The 18842-nt window shown below is 37.8% G+C and overlaps 1 pseudogene; it reads left to right on the top strand.

Moving 5' to 3' along the window:
* The first annotated feature begins 2764 nt into the window (after positions 1-2764).
* LOC106000716 lies at positions 2765-6350 on the top strand (annotated as a pseudogene).
* Positions 6351-18842: the final 12492 nt, after the last annotated feature.

Raw genomic sequence — 18842 nt, 5'->3', positions numbered from 1 at the left:
GCTCCCCCCGCCCCCCCCCAAAAAAAAAGAAGTTCAGAGGCAATTGAGTTGGACTGGCTGATTACTGGTGGAGAACCTCTTTTTAAAAATTTTGTTTTGTTTTTGGTGCCGGTTCTAGGTTCTTTCCCTGAACTTTTTTTCTGCTCTCAAGGCTAGCACTCTACCACTTTAACCACAACTCTACTTTGTGTTTTTTGGTGGTTCACTGGAGATGAGTCCCATGAACTTTCCTGCCCGGGCTGGTTTTGAACCATGAACCTCAGATCTCAGCCTCCTGAGTAGCTAGGATTACAGGCGTGAGCCTCTTAAAAGGGTTATCTCTGCATTGTGTCTTTCCTATATATGTATACAATACACCTCCCCTAAATCCAGTCCCCTCTTCTTTTTCCACTAACTTCTCCTTCTTAAAAAATAATTTCAACAATTTTCATTCTTTCTCCTCCCACCCTTCTTCCCTCCCTTTTTTCTTCCTTCCTCCCTTCCCTCCTTTCTTCCTTCCTTCCTTCCTTCCTCCCTCCTCCTCCTTCCTTCCTTGCTTTCTTCCTTTTCCTTCTTTCCTTCCTTCCTTCCTTCCTTTCTTCCTTCCTTTACTTTCCCCTCCCTCCCTCCCTCCCTTCCTTCCTTCCTTCCTTCTTCCTTCCTTCCTTCCTTCCTTCCTTCCTTCCTTCCTTCTTTCCTTCCTTCCTTCCTTCTCCTGATCTATTTCTTTGGTGCTGGTCCTGGGGCTTGAACTCAGGGGCTGAGTACTGTCCCTGACCATTTTTTGCTCAAGGCTAGTGCTCTATCTCTTGGGCCACAGCTCCACTTCCAGCTTTTTGGTAGTTAATTACAGGTAAAACTCTCATGGACTTTCCTGCCTGGGCTGGCTTTGAATGATGATCCTCAGATCTCAATCTCCCAAGTAGCTAGGATTACAGGCATGAGCCACTGCGACTGGCTTCATTGTCTCTTTTCATACATATATATCAAGTAATTCAAGAGTGTTCACCCTTATTCATCCTCTCCCTTCACCTTCTCTCTATCCACTGGATCTCACTCCTAAAGGAACCTGTTTTACTTTTCTACCATTCTCAATGCCACCATAATCTGTTTTGATTTCTTGACGTGTTTGTGTGTGTGTGTGTGTGTGTGTGTGTGTGTGTGTCTTATTTATACAAGGTGCATTCTCTATGATATTTCCCACATGCTTGTGCATTTTAATTGGCTTGACCTCTCCTATTGTTCTCTCTTCCCAGGTACCCTCTATCCACTGCAACATTATTTTTTTATTGAAAAGGTGATGAGCAAGGGGGTTACAGTTACATAAGTAAGGCAATGGGTACATTTGTTTTTAATCATTGTTACCCAATCCCTCATTATCTCCTGCTTACTCCTCCTTAATCTTTTCCTCCCAAGTTGTAATGTTCATATCCAATATAGTATCAAGTGAGTATCAATGTTGCTTTGGTTCATCCATTGTCCTGCTGTTTCTGTGATTCCATTTCCCTTCCATATATTGCCTAATCTTTTTAAAATATATTTTTATTGTAAATATACTGTTACATTACATGAGAAAGGTAATGAGTACATTTCCTATTGAGCATTGTTATCCCTCCTTTGTGTTTCCCCTACATCCCTTCCCTCTGACCTCCCTGACTCCTCCTTCCCCCCCAAATTGTAAAATTTGTTTTCAAAATAGTGTCTTGTACATTTCATTGCTGCAGTGGGTCAACCTGTATCCTTATTTCAGCATTTTGTTATTTCCCTTCCCTGGCCCAAATTAGAAAAATATATATACAAAATTCAGGGCACCAGAATCAAACACAAGGTACAAAAAAATAAGAGAAATGTATTTGTATACATTTTCTTGATCCATTCATCTACTGAGGGGCATCTGTGTTGGTTCCATATCTTAGCTATGGTGAATAGTGCTGCAGTGAACATAGTTGGGCTGTAGCTTTAGTATGGCCTTTTTTGTGGTCATTTGGAAAATTCCAAGAAGTGAGATTGCTGGGTCATAGGGAAGATCTATGTTTAGTCTTTTGAGGAACCTCCACACTGCTTTGCAACATTCCTTAATCTAGCCTTTGTGGACAAACTTCCAAAATAACACAAGGGATTCCACCATCAGAAACTCATTTGCATTTTCTCATTCTCTAGGATATTTCTCACTTATTATAAAATTATTTTTCCTTCATTCTGAGACTGCTTATTCTCAGGAGGGAAGTGTAAATTCTCTTCACCTGGATATCACACGAATCAACCATTTATTTAGTTTGTGGAGAAGGGGTGAGAAGGCATTTTGGCTCCATTTTACCATGCTTGGCCAGGAAAAGCACAGTGGTTTTAGGATGATCAATTGTGGTGACTCCCATGCTTAATCCATCTCTTTATATAAACTTGTCCAAAAATATCAAAGTGTTGGAGACATTTGGACAACCCTAGGGGGCTCCAAATAAGATTCAGGTCCTGTACTTGGGACCTGAGGGATTTATTTAAAATGTAGTCCTGGCCCAGCATTAGTGGCTCACCCATATAATCCTAGTCACCCAGGAGGCTGAGATCTGAGGATCTCAGATCGAAGCCAGCCCAGGCAGGAAAGTCTGTGAGACTCTTATCACCAATTAACCAGCAAAAAAGCCTAACCTTGTGTGAAAAAATTAGGGAAGTGCCCAGATGCTGAGTTCAAGCCCCAGCATCTGCACACTCAACTGTATTGGTTCTAGGTCCCCTAAATTTCTGAGCTCTTTCTATTTAATCTATATTCCAAACACTCCAAAGGATTATGAAGTTTAGGAGAAGGTGAGAATGGCAGAAATTACAATCTGTGAAATGCTACTATGTCATTATTTATAATATGATATATTGTACCATGATAGTGTTAGCATCATGCCATGATTCTATAATCCAGCTCTGAGCTCTGCATTCTATGTCTTTCTGCATTTCCTCTGTGTCTGATTCCCAGAGTTAAAGAATACCCACATGAATATTATCTAAGAAAACTGAAAGGGCAATTTTTTTTGTTCTAATCCTAAGACTTTAGACACAAGATCTAGATATGATATTTCAAAAAAAGCAGAGATGTATTTGATAATGATTCACCTTTTAATGGGAAAACATATGCATCAATTAGTAGTAAAATTGAAAATCAATTGCTGGAAATCATAGCATTCACTCTTCAAAATGATATGTAGGAATTCTCACTTATGTTCAGTACAGATAGGCACAGAATTTTAAAGTGTTGCAATAATAAATGTAACAAGTTAGATGAAAACCCCCTCTCAATTAATGTTATGTGTTATCTACAAGGTTTGAAGTAGGCATTTATCCTTAGACAGCTTGCTAATATAACCTAGTAAGTTTTTCTTTGTAAATTTTTTTCTGTGAGCAAAAATACAAGGTTTATAGCATATTAAATGATTACATTGAAACAAGATTAGATAATTGTAGAAGCAGAATTTTTAATTCTCTTCCACCTCTTAACTCCCAAAAAAGAATTGTTACTTAAGAGACACAACCAAAAGGATTTTCTAGAATAGAGTTTTATGTATTTACCATATGTTCTCTCAAAAAACAAATACAAGCTGGCTTAGATATTTCTCAAAATGTAGAAGTAATGTACATATTAATTTTTCTTTAGATTTTTGTATTGCCTTTATGAAGGTGATAGAGAGAGAGGCTACTGTTACATGAGTCAAGTAATATGTACATTTCTTTTTGGAATGTGTTGCCCCTTCCCTTACTCACAAGTTGTATAGTTCATTTAAAACATAGTGTCTAGTCAGTACCATTGGTGCATTTGTTCACTCTGTCCCTTCATTTCTGTCCTTTTACACTCCCAAAGACAAATAAATGAGCAAATAAGATAAATGAAAAGACAACAAAAATGAAGCTACTAAATTTTATGAGCAATACCTATTTTGCTGTATACTGCCCTGACAGAATTTAGGTAATTTGAGAGTAACATTTTAAGAAAATGTCTTTCTGTAGACATAAATGAATAGTGACATAGAAATACTGATAAGAATATTTAAACACAGAAATATTACAATACTCTCTTTAGTGATGTAAAGAAAAATGGAATCATGTAGAGAAAAGAATCATATTTTGTATGCAGTTTTTAAAGACATCTGTAAATCATATCTGATATAAATATGATCAGACCTTAAATAATTCTTTTATATTTTTGTTAGTATCATTTAAATAAAACAGTGTGATTAAACAAAGCCATATATAGGAGCTGTTTACTAACTAGATTTAAGCTATACAAATAAACTGTGAGGCAACAATTCACTACTTAAAGGACAGAAATAAGAAAGCACAGAATATGGAAAACTGCTAGAAGATAATTGACATAGCATAATATTTTCTGATTAATCATAAACTTTCCTGTTCAGGTAATACCATTGTACCTTATGGAGTGCTTATAAAAGCCCCAACTGATGAATATTTGCATTCATTTTAAAAGAAAATAAAGAACATTTGGTTGATCCTGAATTTCCTTCCATTAGAATAATTTTATTTTTGCTATAAAGGATTAGGTATGACTCTTTTGCTCCTGTGTGTATGTATACCAGTCCTGGGCTTTGTACTACAGGCTTGAGCACTGTCCTTGAGTTTTTCCCCCTCAAGTTTGGTGCCCACCTACTTGAGCCAAAGCTCCACTCCTGTGTTTTGTGATTAATTGTAGTTAAGAGTCTATGGACTTTCTTGTCCTGGATGTTTTCAAACCATGATCCTCAGAGCTCAGGCTCCTAAGAAGCTAGGATTACAGGTGTGAGCCACCAATACCCAACTTCTTATACTCTTTTCTGAAGAGAGTAGAATGCATTTCAGCATGATCATGGACTTGTAAACATTTACATTTTTCACATTTTAATTAGTTTTTTATTGTGAAAATACTGTACAGAGGAGTTACAATCACATGAGCAAGGTAATGAGTACATTTCTTCTCAAGCATTGTTGCCTCCTCCTTTTTCTCCTACCATCCCTTCCCTCCTATCTCCACAACTACAACCCCCCCTCCTAAATTGTAAAGTTTGTTTTGCGACCTAGCATCTTGAACATCTCATTGTTGCAATGGGTTAATCTGTATCCCTATTTAAACAATTTGTTTTTTCCCTTCCCCTCTCCAAATTATACCAGCATCAAATACAGTGAAAATAGGGGTTATACCGTGGGGAAAGGACATACAAAGCAACAAAAAAATCTTTGCCTCATAATTTTGTGTATTTCTAAAGTAGAAGCAAATAGAGTTGGAGAGCTGGACAATCAAGACAACCACTTCTAGAGATTTAGGAAATGAAACCATGGAGAATGATTTCAGGAGGTTTGGTAACAGGTGCTAATTATAGTTTCCAATACTTGAACTCAATATACACATAGCCTTTGTTGTTTGTTTAATTTTTCTCAAATATTTTCTTATTTCAATAGGTGTCCAAGCAACATAGAGACACACAATCTTACCCCAGTCTCAGAACTCCATCTCTTGAGTCTCTCTGAGAATCAGGAACTGCAGCCCATCCTCTTTGGTCTGTTTCTGTTCCTGTATCTGGTCACTGTGCTTGGAAATCTGCTCATCATCCTGGCTGTCAGCTCTGACCCACACCTCCACACCCCCATGTACTTCTTCCTCTCCATCCTCTCTTTGGCTGACATTGGCTTCATCTCCACCATTGTCCCCAAGATGCTGGTGGACATCCAGACTCACAGCAGAGCCATCTCCTATGTGGGCTGTCTGATTCAGATGTCTGTTTATATTCTGTTTGGAAGTATGGATGATATGCTTTGACTGTGATGGCTTATGATAGGTTGTGGCCATCTGTCAACCCCTACAATACCATCATTATGAACCCTCACCTGTGAGGCTTCTTAGTGTTGGTGTCTTTTGTGGCTAGTATTTTGGACTCCCTGGTGCACACTTAATTTATCTTACACTTCCCAGTTACAAAGATGTGGATGTTTCCAATTTCTTCTGTGACCCTTCTCATATTCTTAATCTTGTCTGTTATGACAAATTCCACAGCAACACTCTGAAGTATTTTTCTGGTGTTCTATTTGGTTTTGTTCCAATCTCAGGCATCATATTTTCTTACTATAGAATTGTTTCCTCCATTCTGAGAATCTCCTCTTCAGATGGAAGGTGCAAAGCCTTCTCCACCTGTGGCTCTCACTTGTCCATTGTGTGCTTGTTTTATGGAACGAGTATAGCCAGTTAACTTGGATAAGCTGTGTCAGAAGCTCCTGGAAAGGTGCTGGTGGCCTCTGTGATGTACACAGTGATCACCTTTATGCTGAATCCCTTTATTTATAGGCTGAGGAATAAGGACATTCAAAGGGCCCTGAGAAGGCTCCACAGCTGGGCAATGTAATCTCAGGACTGTAGGCTTAATGCTTAAATGGATCATGGAGAAAATAAAACACACAAAAATAAAGAACTTGGACTATAAAATTGCCATCATCATTAAATAACAGAAATCATTTAAAACACAGATTAAACACACACACAAGTACACAATGTGTCATAATAAAATAGACCATCCATGTGGTGAAGGGTTCCATGATTAGTTTCACTGCAATGGGAAGAAGTTTTAGTTTGGAAAGATAGCATGCTATAGAGTGATCTTGTCAAGTATACTGAATGTCACTGAGCTCTGCAATCAAAAGTTGTGTGACATGTGAATACCTTTTTTTTGTTTTTTTCGTCGGTTGTGGGACCTGAACTCTGGGCCTGGGTGCTTTCTTTGAGCCACAGCGCTACTTCCAGCTTTTTCTGCTTATGTGGTGCTGAGGAATCGAACCTAGGGCCTTATACATGCAAGGCAAGCACTCTATCACTGAGCCACCATCCCAGCCCATGTAAATACTTTTACATGAAGGTTTTTCCTATGAAGAAGATAAATTTTCCAAATCAAAGTATTCTTAGGGAAAGTAAAATGAAAGAAATTAGTAGGATATGTGTTAATCCTTCTCAGTAGAAAATGTGCATCTTTCTTTTACAAAACATTCTTTTTCATCCCCCATTAGTATTAGAGAGTTACTTGTATTTGTGTTTACTTAGACAAAGCTGATAATTGTGAGGTATATTGATATAAGACTTTGTGATGAAAGCAATTAGCAATCTGTATGTCCCTCTCATACTTCACCTTGATAGTTCCATGATACTATAGATCTCCTCCTTTCATTCACATTTGCATTTAAAACAATAATTATAAAGACAGACCTTTTGTACCCACATTTGGGGTTCATTTCACTTGGCATCATCTTATATGGTCAGTTGTACTTGATTTTTTGAGCTTTTCAGCTTATCTGACAAGATTATCCTATATGTATACTAATTATTACAAATAAGAGAAACCATGGGACCTAAATTTCTTTGAGACTGGGTAATTTTACTTAATGAGATTTTTTCCAAGTATTTCCATTTCCTAATAAATGGGGCAGTGTCGTTCTTTCTGATGGAAGAATATATATATATATATGTGTATATATATACATATATATATGATATATGATTATCTGTAAACGGAATCCACTTATCTATGTGGGGTAGAACAGGGACATTCAAATTCCCTGAGGAGGAGGCAGCTCTAACAAAGCTGTGAAAACAAATAGAAAACTCATAGTCTCTAGACTTTACAAATAAATAAATCCCTCCATCTTGGTCACATTTAGTTTTACAATATCATGGCTCTGGACCTTCAAGACTTTTCTGAGTAGAATTGTATTTTCCAGGGTTGGGAAAATAGTTCATAAGGAATGTATAAAATAATGATAAATTCTTCAGTTTGTAGAAATAAAAGAGGTTTACTTTTGGGATGTTGTTTTATGGAAATGTATGTTGCTGCTCATTTTACAACAGTATGGATGTAATACATGTTCTCAAGTTTGAACTTAATATAGTTAAAGTGTTAATTTTTGGGTGATGTTTGCTGGCCCAATAAAATGGAAAGAAGCAGATGGAGCTTTGAAAAATAAGTGGTAAGGAAGAAGCAAATGACTCTGATGAGTTTCATCTGTAAAAAATGAAAGGTGTAATATATATTGGATTTTGTTTAGATTAAATCTTTATTGTCTTTAAGGAGTTGTACAAAGTGATGGCCAGTCAACATGTCAGTTTACAAGGACAATGCATCTCTATTGATGTCACCCCTTTCATCATTCTCCTCCATTCCTTTCCTCAATTTTCATACTTTCATAGGTTCTGAACTAAATATATATATATATATATATATATATATATATATATGTATATTTTTGGGGGGTGGGAGGGGTCTGGTCATGGGGCCTGAACTCGGCCTGGGCCCTGTCCCTCAGCTCTTCAGCTCAAGGCTAGCACTCTACCACTTGAGCCACAGTGCCAATTCCAGCTTTTTTCATTTTTCTTATGTGGTGTTGAGGAATCGAACCCAGGGCCTCAGGCATGCAAGACAAGCACTCTACCACTGAGCCACCTTCCCAGCCCGAACTGGATATTTTGACTGCATTCTCTTTGCTTCTTTTCATTGGACTATCCTCCTCCACTTAAACTGTTACCCTTAAACCAGTCCCCTCACAACTCTCTTCACAACTTCCTGGTAATCATTTTATTGAACTGTGAATTCATTTTTCTTTTCTTTTCTTTTCATTTCTTTCTTTTGTTTTTTTTTTCAGTCATGGGGCTTGAACTCAGGGCCTCAGCTTTTCAGCTCAAGGCTAGTGCTCTTCCACTAGAACCACAGCACCACTTCTGGTTTTCTGGTCATTTATTGGAGATAAGAGTCTCACAGACTTTCTTGCCCAGGCTGGCTTTGAACCTTAATTCTCAGATCTCAGCCTTCTGAGTAGCTAGGATGACAGGCGTGAGCCACTGGTGCTCTGCCAAATAAGGAATGACCTTATTTGAATTCTTCCTTGCATATAGCATGATTCATTTCATACATTTGTGTACCCTTGCAAACAACTCCTATATGCATTTAATTTTGTATTTATACATCAGATCTAGCTTCCATCTATAAGAAAAAACATTTATCCTTTGTCTCTTTGGGCCTGATTTTACTTCACCTAATGTTTTTTTCCAAGTCCATCCATTTGTTTGTAATGTGTAGATACACCTTGTGTACATACACCACTTTTTTTGGATCCATTAGTTCACTAAGATGCAACATTGACTTCCAGTTTCTCCTGGAAGTCCTCAGAGACTTCCAATCACACCGACCAATTAAGTTAATTACCAGCACTGTGCATTGTGTCTCCACATCCATATAACATTCAAAACTCATGTCCTTTCACACCTGTGGTGTGACAGCCTTGGTGTCGTTAGGTCTCCCTGCATCATTTTTTTTATGGATAAGGAAGCTCCTGTGTGACACAGGGCAGATTCCTGGGTTTCACTAGACTTCAGGCATGGGGAATGCTTTGGATTTGAACCCTTTTGTAATGATCCAGAGGACAGGCAGTGTAAGGCAGTAAGTGTGCAGGGGCCCCCAGATATGAGAAGAAATCTTAGAACCAATGGCTCCCCTTATGATGAGGGACAGGGCAGCCAGATGGGAGGAAGGCAACATGTAAGAAAAACAATCAGCTAGCAAGAATGTAAAGTTTGAATACCAGACATGGTATGTGAAGTTTACCACCTACATAATTTCTGGTATCTATAAACATCTCTCCACAATAGGAGAAGTTTGGTCCCTCTCTGTGTGTGTGTGTGTGTGTGTGTGTGTGTGTGTGTGTGTTTCTCTGTGTGTGTAGGTTCTGGGACCTGAACTGAGGGCCTGAGCATGTCTCTGAGCTATTTTTTTTTTTTTTGCTCAACACTGCTGCTCTACAACTTGAGTCTGCTCCACATTTTTGGTGGTTCATTCCAGATAAGATTCTCACAGACTTTCCAGCCTAGGGTGGCTTTGAACTGTGAGCCTCATGTGTCAGACTCCTTGAGTGATTAGAATGATAGGTGTGAGCTATTGGCACACAGAAAACCCTGTTGCTTCAAATTTTCCTAAGCTCTCTGGAAGGGCTATAGGGAAAGTGGATAAAGAAGGTGTTTTTACATCCTTCTTAAATTCTAGACAATAAATATTTCTCTCTGTGTAGCTTGTTTCATTTTCTGTGCTTATAGTTTCCAGTAGTCCATGTTGCCAACACCACTATGGTTATCTTACTGGAAATGAAAGGGTACATTTGTTATTATGTCATTTGCATTAGGGGGCTAAGTAAAAATGTGTGGGCTATGTTCAAAATGATGCTTGTATGACAAGTACACAGGTGCCTCATGCCTGAAATCCTAGCTACTCACTAGGCTGGAACTCAGAAAGACTTGTGGTTTAAAGTCAACCCAATGCAGAAAATTCCTTTATACTCTGCCTCCAATTATCCAGAAGCAAGTTGATCTAGAGATGTGACTCGAATGGTAGAGTGCCAGCCGAAAACAAGAAAGCTGAAAATGCAAATTCCTGAGTTCAATCCCTGGTACTGACAAATAGGGATGAAGATGATTATGACAACAACAACAACAACAATAAAATTGTTGTCTGAGATGTGTGCCAGTGACTTACACCTGTAATTCCAGCTACTCAGAGCCTAAGCTTGTTGGAAAAGTTAGAAAAGTCCATGAGATTGTGTGTCCATCTAAGTAGCAAAAAGCTGATTTGGAGATGTGACTCAAGACTCCCGTAGTCATAAACAAGAAAGCTGAGTAACAATTTAAGGCCCTGAATTCAAATCCTGGTTTTGGCAAACAACAACAATAAAAACAATGATATAATAAAATGGTTGTTTAATTAGTGAAACAGAGCATTCTATCAAGAAACTCTTGGCAGGTTTTTCTCCTTGCCAACTTACAAGCCATTTCATCTCATATCACGGTGAAGACACACGATTTTGCTTGTCCTAAATTTTAGAGGTGGATTCTGGTAGAGGACAGGGTAATGGTAGCTGCCTTCATTATATGTTGGATAACTGTAGATTACAGAAAAAATGATAGAGGGTGGTGGAGCATGATAATTAAGCAAATATGTCTCTTTCACTGCAAAACATAGGAAGTTCATCCCCCTTTACAACCTTTCTCCATGCTTGTTTTAGGGCTTATAACACCTCAGTTACTACTATGCATTTATTTGTCTCTCCTGGTCTTCTTGTACTCTTTGAATGAGGGTCTCTCACATAGAAGAGTATATAGAGGTCAGATAAGTTGATGTTAGGCAAAATGAACCCTAAGATAAGGACTCAAACTTTTTTCTTTCTTGTTATTGTTTCTAACATATTTATAAGATGATTTCTTTGTTGCTTTGTATGTCCCTCCCCCATAGTATAACCCCTGTTTTCATTGTATGTGATGTTAGTATAATTTGTGAAGGGGAAGGGAAAAAAATGTTTAAATAGGGATACAGGTGAACCCATTGCAACAATGAGATGTACAAGACGTTATGTCGAAAAACAAACTTTACAACTTTGGCACGGGGCAGGGGTGGGGGTGGGGAGATGGGAAGGGATGATAAGGGGAAACAAAGGAGGACTCAATGCTTGATAAGAAATGTATTCATTACTTTGCTCACGTAATTGTTACCCCTCTGTATGGTATTTTCAAAGTAAAAAGAAAGAAATAAGGAGAAAGAAAAAGAAGAGTATATACAAAGGAGTTGAACAATACAGAGGGCATGAATGAAAGAATTCCAAGAAAAACAGATTTCCCAACACTAAGAAATATTGCTGCATGCATGAATTTTTATCTTAATAATGCTTGTCTAAAAATAAACAACAAATGTGGTATCATTGTTCTATAATCTTAACGATTGGGGAACTGAGGTAGAAGACTGTAGATCTGAGGATTGCTTGAGATGTATAGTGCTCAAGATTAAAAGTGTTACCAAGTGAGACCCTAACTTCCAAAGAAAAAATAGAGACAGAAAAATTAGAGAGTGCTGAGTGAATTTGCAATCCAGGCAATCAGAGGGCTGAGATAAGAAGACCACATTTGTTTTATTTTTTTATTCTCTTCCTGCTATCTTTTCTTTATTAAGTTGTTTTTTTTTCTTTTCTGTTCTTCCTTTGATTTGAACTCAGGGCCTGACCACTGTCTCTGACCCTTTTTACTCAAAGATAGTACTATACCAACTTAAGCACCAGCTCCATTTCCAGCTTTTTGGTGGTTAATTGGGGGTAAGAGCCTCACAGACTTTTATCTCTGGGCTGGCTGTGAACCATAATCCATGATCCTCAAATCTCAGCTTCCTCAGTAACTATGATTACAGGTATGAGTCATTGGTGTCAGGGTTGTCAAACTGATTTTCATTTCTCCGATTCTTTACTGGGATTCTCAAACAACAGCAGCAGCAGCAACAAAACATTCTCTTTCATTCTGAGAATCCTCCATTGATAGGAAATCCAAACTGTTGTCTACTTGTGGTTCTTGCCTATAAGTTATTTCCTTGTTTGATGGAATATATATTGGGGGATAAAATGGTTCATGTGTATCACATTCTCCAGAAATAAAGCAGTGGTCTTAGTGACTTGTGATTATCTATAAACTGAATCCACTTATCTATGTGAACTGTAACAGAGACATTTAAATTCCTTGAGGAGAACGCAACTCTTTGTCTTGACCTCCATTTAGAATGTAGTAGTGAAAAGTATTTGAAAACTCTTAGTCTCTGAACTAAAGGAATAAACAAATTCTTCGATCTTGGCCATGTTTAGTTTTGTGATCTCATGGCTCTTATCCTTGAAGATTTTTCTGAGTATAATTGTGTTTTCAGAATTGGGAAAATAGTTCACAGGGACTTAAAACAATGATAAATTCTTCAGTTTGTGGAGATAAAAGGATTTTTAAAAGAAAAGATATATGTTGCTGTTCCTTTTACAATGGTATGAATATAAGCTGAACTTATGAATATAAGCTTGAATTTAATATGGTTAAAATGCTCAGTTTTTGTCTTCTGTGATTTGCCCCCCTAAAAAAATGGAAGGAAACAGATGAGGCTTTGAAAACTAAGTAGCCAAGAAAGAAGCAAATGATTTTGTAAAAGGAAGGGTCTAAGACATATTGGATTTTTAGATTAAATTTTTATCTTTAAGGAGCTGTACAAAGGGAAGGCCATTTGACAAATCTTGATCCATGTTGCCCCTTTCATCATTCTCCCTCACCTTTTTTTTTTCTTTTTGCTTATGTGGTGCTGATGAATCGAACCCAGGGTCTCATGCATGCAAGGCAAGCACTCTACCACTGAGCCACCTTCCCAGCCCCTCTCCCTCACCTTTTACAACCCAACCCCTCCCCTCAATTTTCCTAGTTTCCTAGTGTCATGGGAAGTGCATTGAATATTATGAATTAATTGTCCCCTCTTCCTCTATTCATTTATATTCCTCCCCCTCCTTGACCCCTTCCCACACATATTAGGTAACATTCTGGTATTCATTTTGTTGGAACATGAGTTAGGTTTTCTAAGGAATGGCACTGCTTGAATTCTCCTCTATACATATCATGCACTTCAGTTAACATATTTGTGTGTCGTTGTATATGACTCCACATATGCTTAAATATATATTTATAAATCAGATCTAGCTTCCACATATTGGCCTGACTCTACTTCCCCTCATTCTTTTCACTCAAGTCGTTTCTTTGCAAATGATGTAAGTTCAATATTCCTGTTGGAGGAGAATGACTCCCTTGTGTAGATAATCCACATTATTTAAATCTATTCATTCACTAAGACACAGAGTTGATTTCCAGTTTTTCCTTTCCTTCCTCTGTTAACACCAGGAAGCCTTCAGAGACTTGGACCAATAGCGGTGCCAATTAGCCCAATTACAAGCTGTGTGCACTGTGTCTCCCTGTCCATATAACCTTCAAAGCTGATGTCCCTTCACCTCTGCAGTATGATAGCCTTGGTGTAGTTGGGTCCCCCTGCATCATTTCTTCCATGGATAAAAAAGCTCCCATGTGACACCACAGCGTCCTGGATTTCATGGGACCCCAGGCATGGGGGAGTGCTTTATGCTTGCACCCCTTGGTGCAATGATCCAAAGGACTGGCAGCATAAGGCAGTAAGTGCACAGGGGCCCCCAGATGTGGGGAGTGTTCTTAGAAGCAATTAATCCTATTATGAGGAGAGATAGGGCAGCCAAATGGGAGGAAAGCAACATGAACAAAAAAAAACTATCAGCCAGGAAGGATGAGGATTCTATTGTTGGTGTATTGAAAACACCAGATATAAATGGAATCAGGTCACATGCCCCTCAATGGATAAAAGGATCAGGGAAATGTGAGATATATATATATATATATATATATATAATAGTTTATAATTATAATAGTGTATATAGTATATAATCCCATAGCATATATATATATATATATATATGGAATTTTACTCATCCTTTAGAAAGAATGATATTTGTAAAGAAATGGAAAGCCTTAGAAAAAAAAGGATCCTTGTTTTACCTGTATGTGGATGCTTGATTTAACTTATAAACTACTTAGTAAATACGTTGGGTGGTATGTGAGTGTATGCAAATGTATTCACTGAAATCCGGTAGATTCAAGGGAGATCTCAAATAGTGTCATTTCTTAGAAAGGCAAAAATCAAAGTTCAGCAAAATAAATACCAGGTACTGGATACTGGAAAGAGTTGGGTGTAGTCAAGGGGAAAGAAGTAGACTAAAGAGAAGAAGGAAGAATGCAGCTAAGAATCCAATGTATATCCTACAAAATTAAGAAGGGTAAGAAAAGAAGTGGGAGGGGAAGGATGAGTGATAATGTTGGAAGGGTTGATCAAGATATATTGTATTCATAAACTGCTTAGTTAAGTGTAAACTCCTGTGTACAACTACTTAAAGAGCATAATAAAAAGGCAACAAACCCCCCCACCAGACATGGTATTCAAAGTTTCTAACTACATAATTTCTACTCTTCATGATCATATCCCCCACAGTATGAGAAGACTGGTTCTTTGTGTGTGTGCATGTGTGTGTGTGTGTGTGTGTGTGTGTGTGTGCCACTAGCACTTGAGTTGTAATGCAAGTTTGAAAAAGCAATAGAATTTGCAGGTAGACCCACAAATCCTTCCTGTGTGTTCACATTATTTTTTGGGTTTCAGGTCTAAAGTTTCTCATGAAATTTCATAGTACAGACCCTGGGGATGAATGAAGGGCAGTTTTCTAAATAGGAATTAAATTCCATTTTGAAAACCTGAGGGATCTCTTGAAACAAAATATAAATAATGGTTCATAGTGATATAAATGTTATTAATTCCATCGAATTAAAATGGTACTTTTTAATTACATGTCTTTTACCCCAATCAAAATAATGAACATTAAAAGTAGATGAAGATCAACATGCTAACTCATGTCTGTAATCCTACCGACTCAGGAGGCTGACACCTGAGGATGTGGATTCAAATTGATCCTGAGTAAGGAAATCCATGAGACTTACTTCCAATTATTCAGCAAAAAGCCAAAAAGTTGATCTGTGGTCCAATTGGTAGAACACCAGCATCAAGCAAAATAAACTCAGCACCCAGGCCCTGAGTTCAAGCCTCAGGAATGGTCCAAAAATAAAAGAAGAAGGAATACATAAAAGAAAACTCCAGTGGCACCTAATAAAATTTCCTTTATTTATTTTTTTTTTTTTTTGGTCTGGTCATGGGCCTGAACTCTGGGCCTGGGCGCTGTCGCTCTTCAACTCAAGGCTAGCACTCTACCACTTGAACCATAGTGCCACTTCCAGCTTTTTTTTCTGGTTATATGGTGCTGAGGAATCGAACCCAGGGCCTCATGCATGCAAGGCAAGCACTATACCACTGAGCCACCTTCCCAGCTCCCAAAATTTCCTTTTTATGAACTGAATTTGTGTTTACATAATGCAATCTTGGGATTTTTCACATTTGAAGTTACCTGAACATTCTTCCTTGTGGTTTTAGATAATAAACATGTAATTATGTAAATTGTGTAATTAAAACATATAATTATATGTTAATGTGTGAGTCATATGTATTCTTTTCCTTTAATAAAAACTTCTTATCTGAATTTCTCAATCTTTTTCTGACTCATGCTCTCCTTGGGAAAGCATTAAAAGCTCATGCCACCCTGGAAAAGAAAAAGAAAAAAAGAAGTAATCTTAAAGGGGAAGGTTCCTAGGGTTTCTACTTTTCTTAATGGTGCTAGCTAAACACTGGTCTGTGATGATGCTCAGGTTTTATGTAATAATTTTGGTCTTGCAGCATTGTCTACTTCCATGTAAGTAATAAAGATATGCATAGAATAATGCATGGAAGTAATGGTACATCTGAGAGGACTAAGTATGCTACAACTGTAAAATATTTCTATGAACTATGAATTTGGAAAGGTTGAATTCAGAGTATATAAAGAGGATTAGATGTGGGCTGGGAAGGTGGCTTAGTGGTAGAGTGCTTGCCTTGCATGCATGAGGCCTTGGGTTCAATTCCTCAACACCACATAAGCAGAAAAGCCAGAAGTGGTGCTGTGGCTCAAGTGGTAGAGCACTAATCTTAAGCTGAAGAGCTGAGGGACAGTGCCCAGGCCCAGAGTTTGGGCACCATGACCAACAAAACACACACACACACACACACACACACACACACACACACGACAGCAACAACAAAAACAAGGATTAGATGAATATTTGGTTGCTTTTTCTAAACTTTTCTGTTCCCGAAGATGTCCAGATAATATAAAACTACAAAAGGTAACATGTTTATCAGAATTCCAGGTACTGGGACTCTCAGAGAATCCAGAATTCCTCTCATTTTCAGCCTCTTCCTATCCCTGTACTTGATCAGCATCTTGGGCAATCTGCTCATTATCCTGGCCATCAGCTCCAACCCCCACTTCCACATGATCATATACTTCTTCCTCTCCATGCTCTCCTTGGGTGACATCTGCTTCATCTCCACCACCGTTCCCCAAGATACTGGTGGACATGCAGTGTCACAGCAGAGCCATCTCCTATGAGAACTGCTTAATACATATGTTGCTGTATATTACTTTTTGGATGCATGGATACTGAACTTCTGACTGGGATGGCTTGTGACGGCCATCATGCTAGATGATGCTGTCCTTCCCATATTTTTATTCTCATTGTCACCCATATAAACCTACAGAACTAAGGGAACATTTTACAGAACCCCAGTTTTGTAGAGCATGGGTGACGTATCTATGGAAAGTGCACCCATTGTCAAAAGAAAGATTTGAACAAGATTTTTGGCACCTCAAGCACAAGGAAGAAGCCAAATCCACAATCCTCTGTGTTGAAAAGTTCGGTATTTCTATCCCAGCAGTCAATTCCTGAAGCTCTGATTTGTGCTCCTGACAAAGAAAATAATGCATGTGATAGATATTATATTGGTTATTCTTGGAAACTGACTGATCATTATGCTTGTTTATGTCTACTGGCTCAGGAGCAGTGGATGGTAGACTCTGTGCCTAGCCTGCCGAGGGCCCAATGAAAGCACAGGGTCACCCACAGAACTTCTCTAATTGTCATGTTCCACCAGAGATACCTCATATACACACAGCTGTGAGATAGGGAGACCAAATATGGAGTCAGCTGGACTGTGAAGGTCTTGAAGGACAGTATGAAAAGGTGTACAACCTTAAAGGGTCAATTGATAGAGCTCATAGTGAGCCTGCATGTTCACATTATGCTAAAGTTTAAGGACAGTTGCTCATGAAGAAAGAGTAAGAAGAAAAAAAAAGAATATCCATAATCATTTCCTCTCTTCTCTATTTCCAAGATTCCACTAGGCACTTTATCAGCTTATTTTATTTTTCTTTATAGAACAATCTTTTCCCCCCACTGATTATTGTGATAATGTAAGTGTATAAAAACATTCTATCAATTTTAAGGCATTTCAGCACTATTAACGAGATGCTCATTTTTTCTTTTTTTTGTTATATAAACATTGTATAATTAGTAGTTGCCTCTGAAAATAGGATATAAAGTATTGCTCTGTTGTAGTGAGGAGTATAATGATCAAGTTCAGAATTCCATTTGATTTTTGTCTAATATTTTTCTTACAATTTTACCATACACACCCTGTTTTAGTGAAGAAACACAATAATTTAGCATAGAAGTTTAATAATGGACATCACAATTAATCTTTTTGCTCTGAAACATTGTATTTCCATAAGAGATGGTCATTTTTTCTGTACCCATCAGGATCATTCTTTCCAAAAACTATGTTCCCATTTCCAAGGTAAAGATGTCTTATATCATAACCATTATTGATAAGCTTTTACATTAAAACTTATTTTTATAATCTTTCAATACTTGAACAAAGAAGTTTCAATTCATCGTATTTTTTATTTTATTTTTAATAAGTTTTTATTGTGAAAATACCCTAAAGTGGGGCTACAATTACATGAGCAAGGTATTAAGTACATTCCTAATAAAGCATTGTTGCCTCCTCCTTTACAAACATTTCATTTTATTTTATTTGTATTGTGAAAAAACTGTACAGAGGGGTTACAATTACATGGGCAAGATAATGAGTACATTTCTTATCAAGCATTGTAGCCTCCTCCTTTGTTTCCCCTTCCCATCCCTTCCCAGCCTCCCCCGCTTCACCCAATCCTCCTCCCACCTCCCCACCAAAGTTGGAAAGTTCGTTTTCGACATGACAACTTGTACTTCTCATTGTTGCAACGTGTCCACCTGTATCCTTATTTAAACGACTTATTTTTCCCCTTCCCTCCACAAATTATACCGACATCAAATACAGTGAAAGGAGGGGTTATGCTGTGGGGGAGGGACATACAAAGCAACAAAGAAATAATCTTTTTTTTTTTTAATTTTATTTTATTTTATTTGTGAACAAACTGTACAGAGGGGTTACAATTGCATGGGCAGGATAATGCGTACATTTCTTACC

This window comes from Dipodomys ordii, unplaced genomic scaffold (assembly GCF_000151885.1).
Source record: "Dipodomys ordii isolate 6190 unplaced genomic scaffold, Dord_2.0 Scaffold235, whole genome shotgun sequence".
Lineage (NCBI taxonomy): Eukaryota > Metazoa > Chordata > Mammalia > Rodentia > Heteromyidae > Dipodomys > Dipodomys ordii.
The sequence above is the reverse complement of the archived record's forward strand: the minus strand, read 5'-3'. Positions and strand labels throughout refer to the sequence as shown.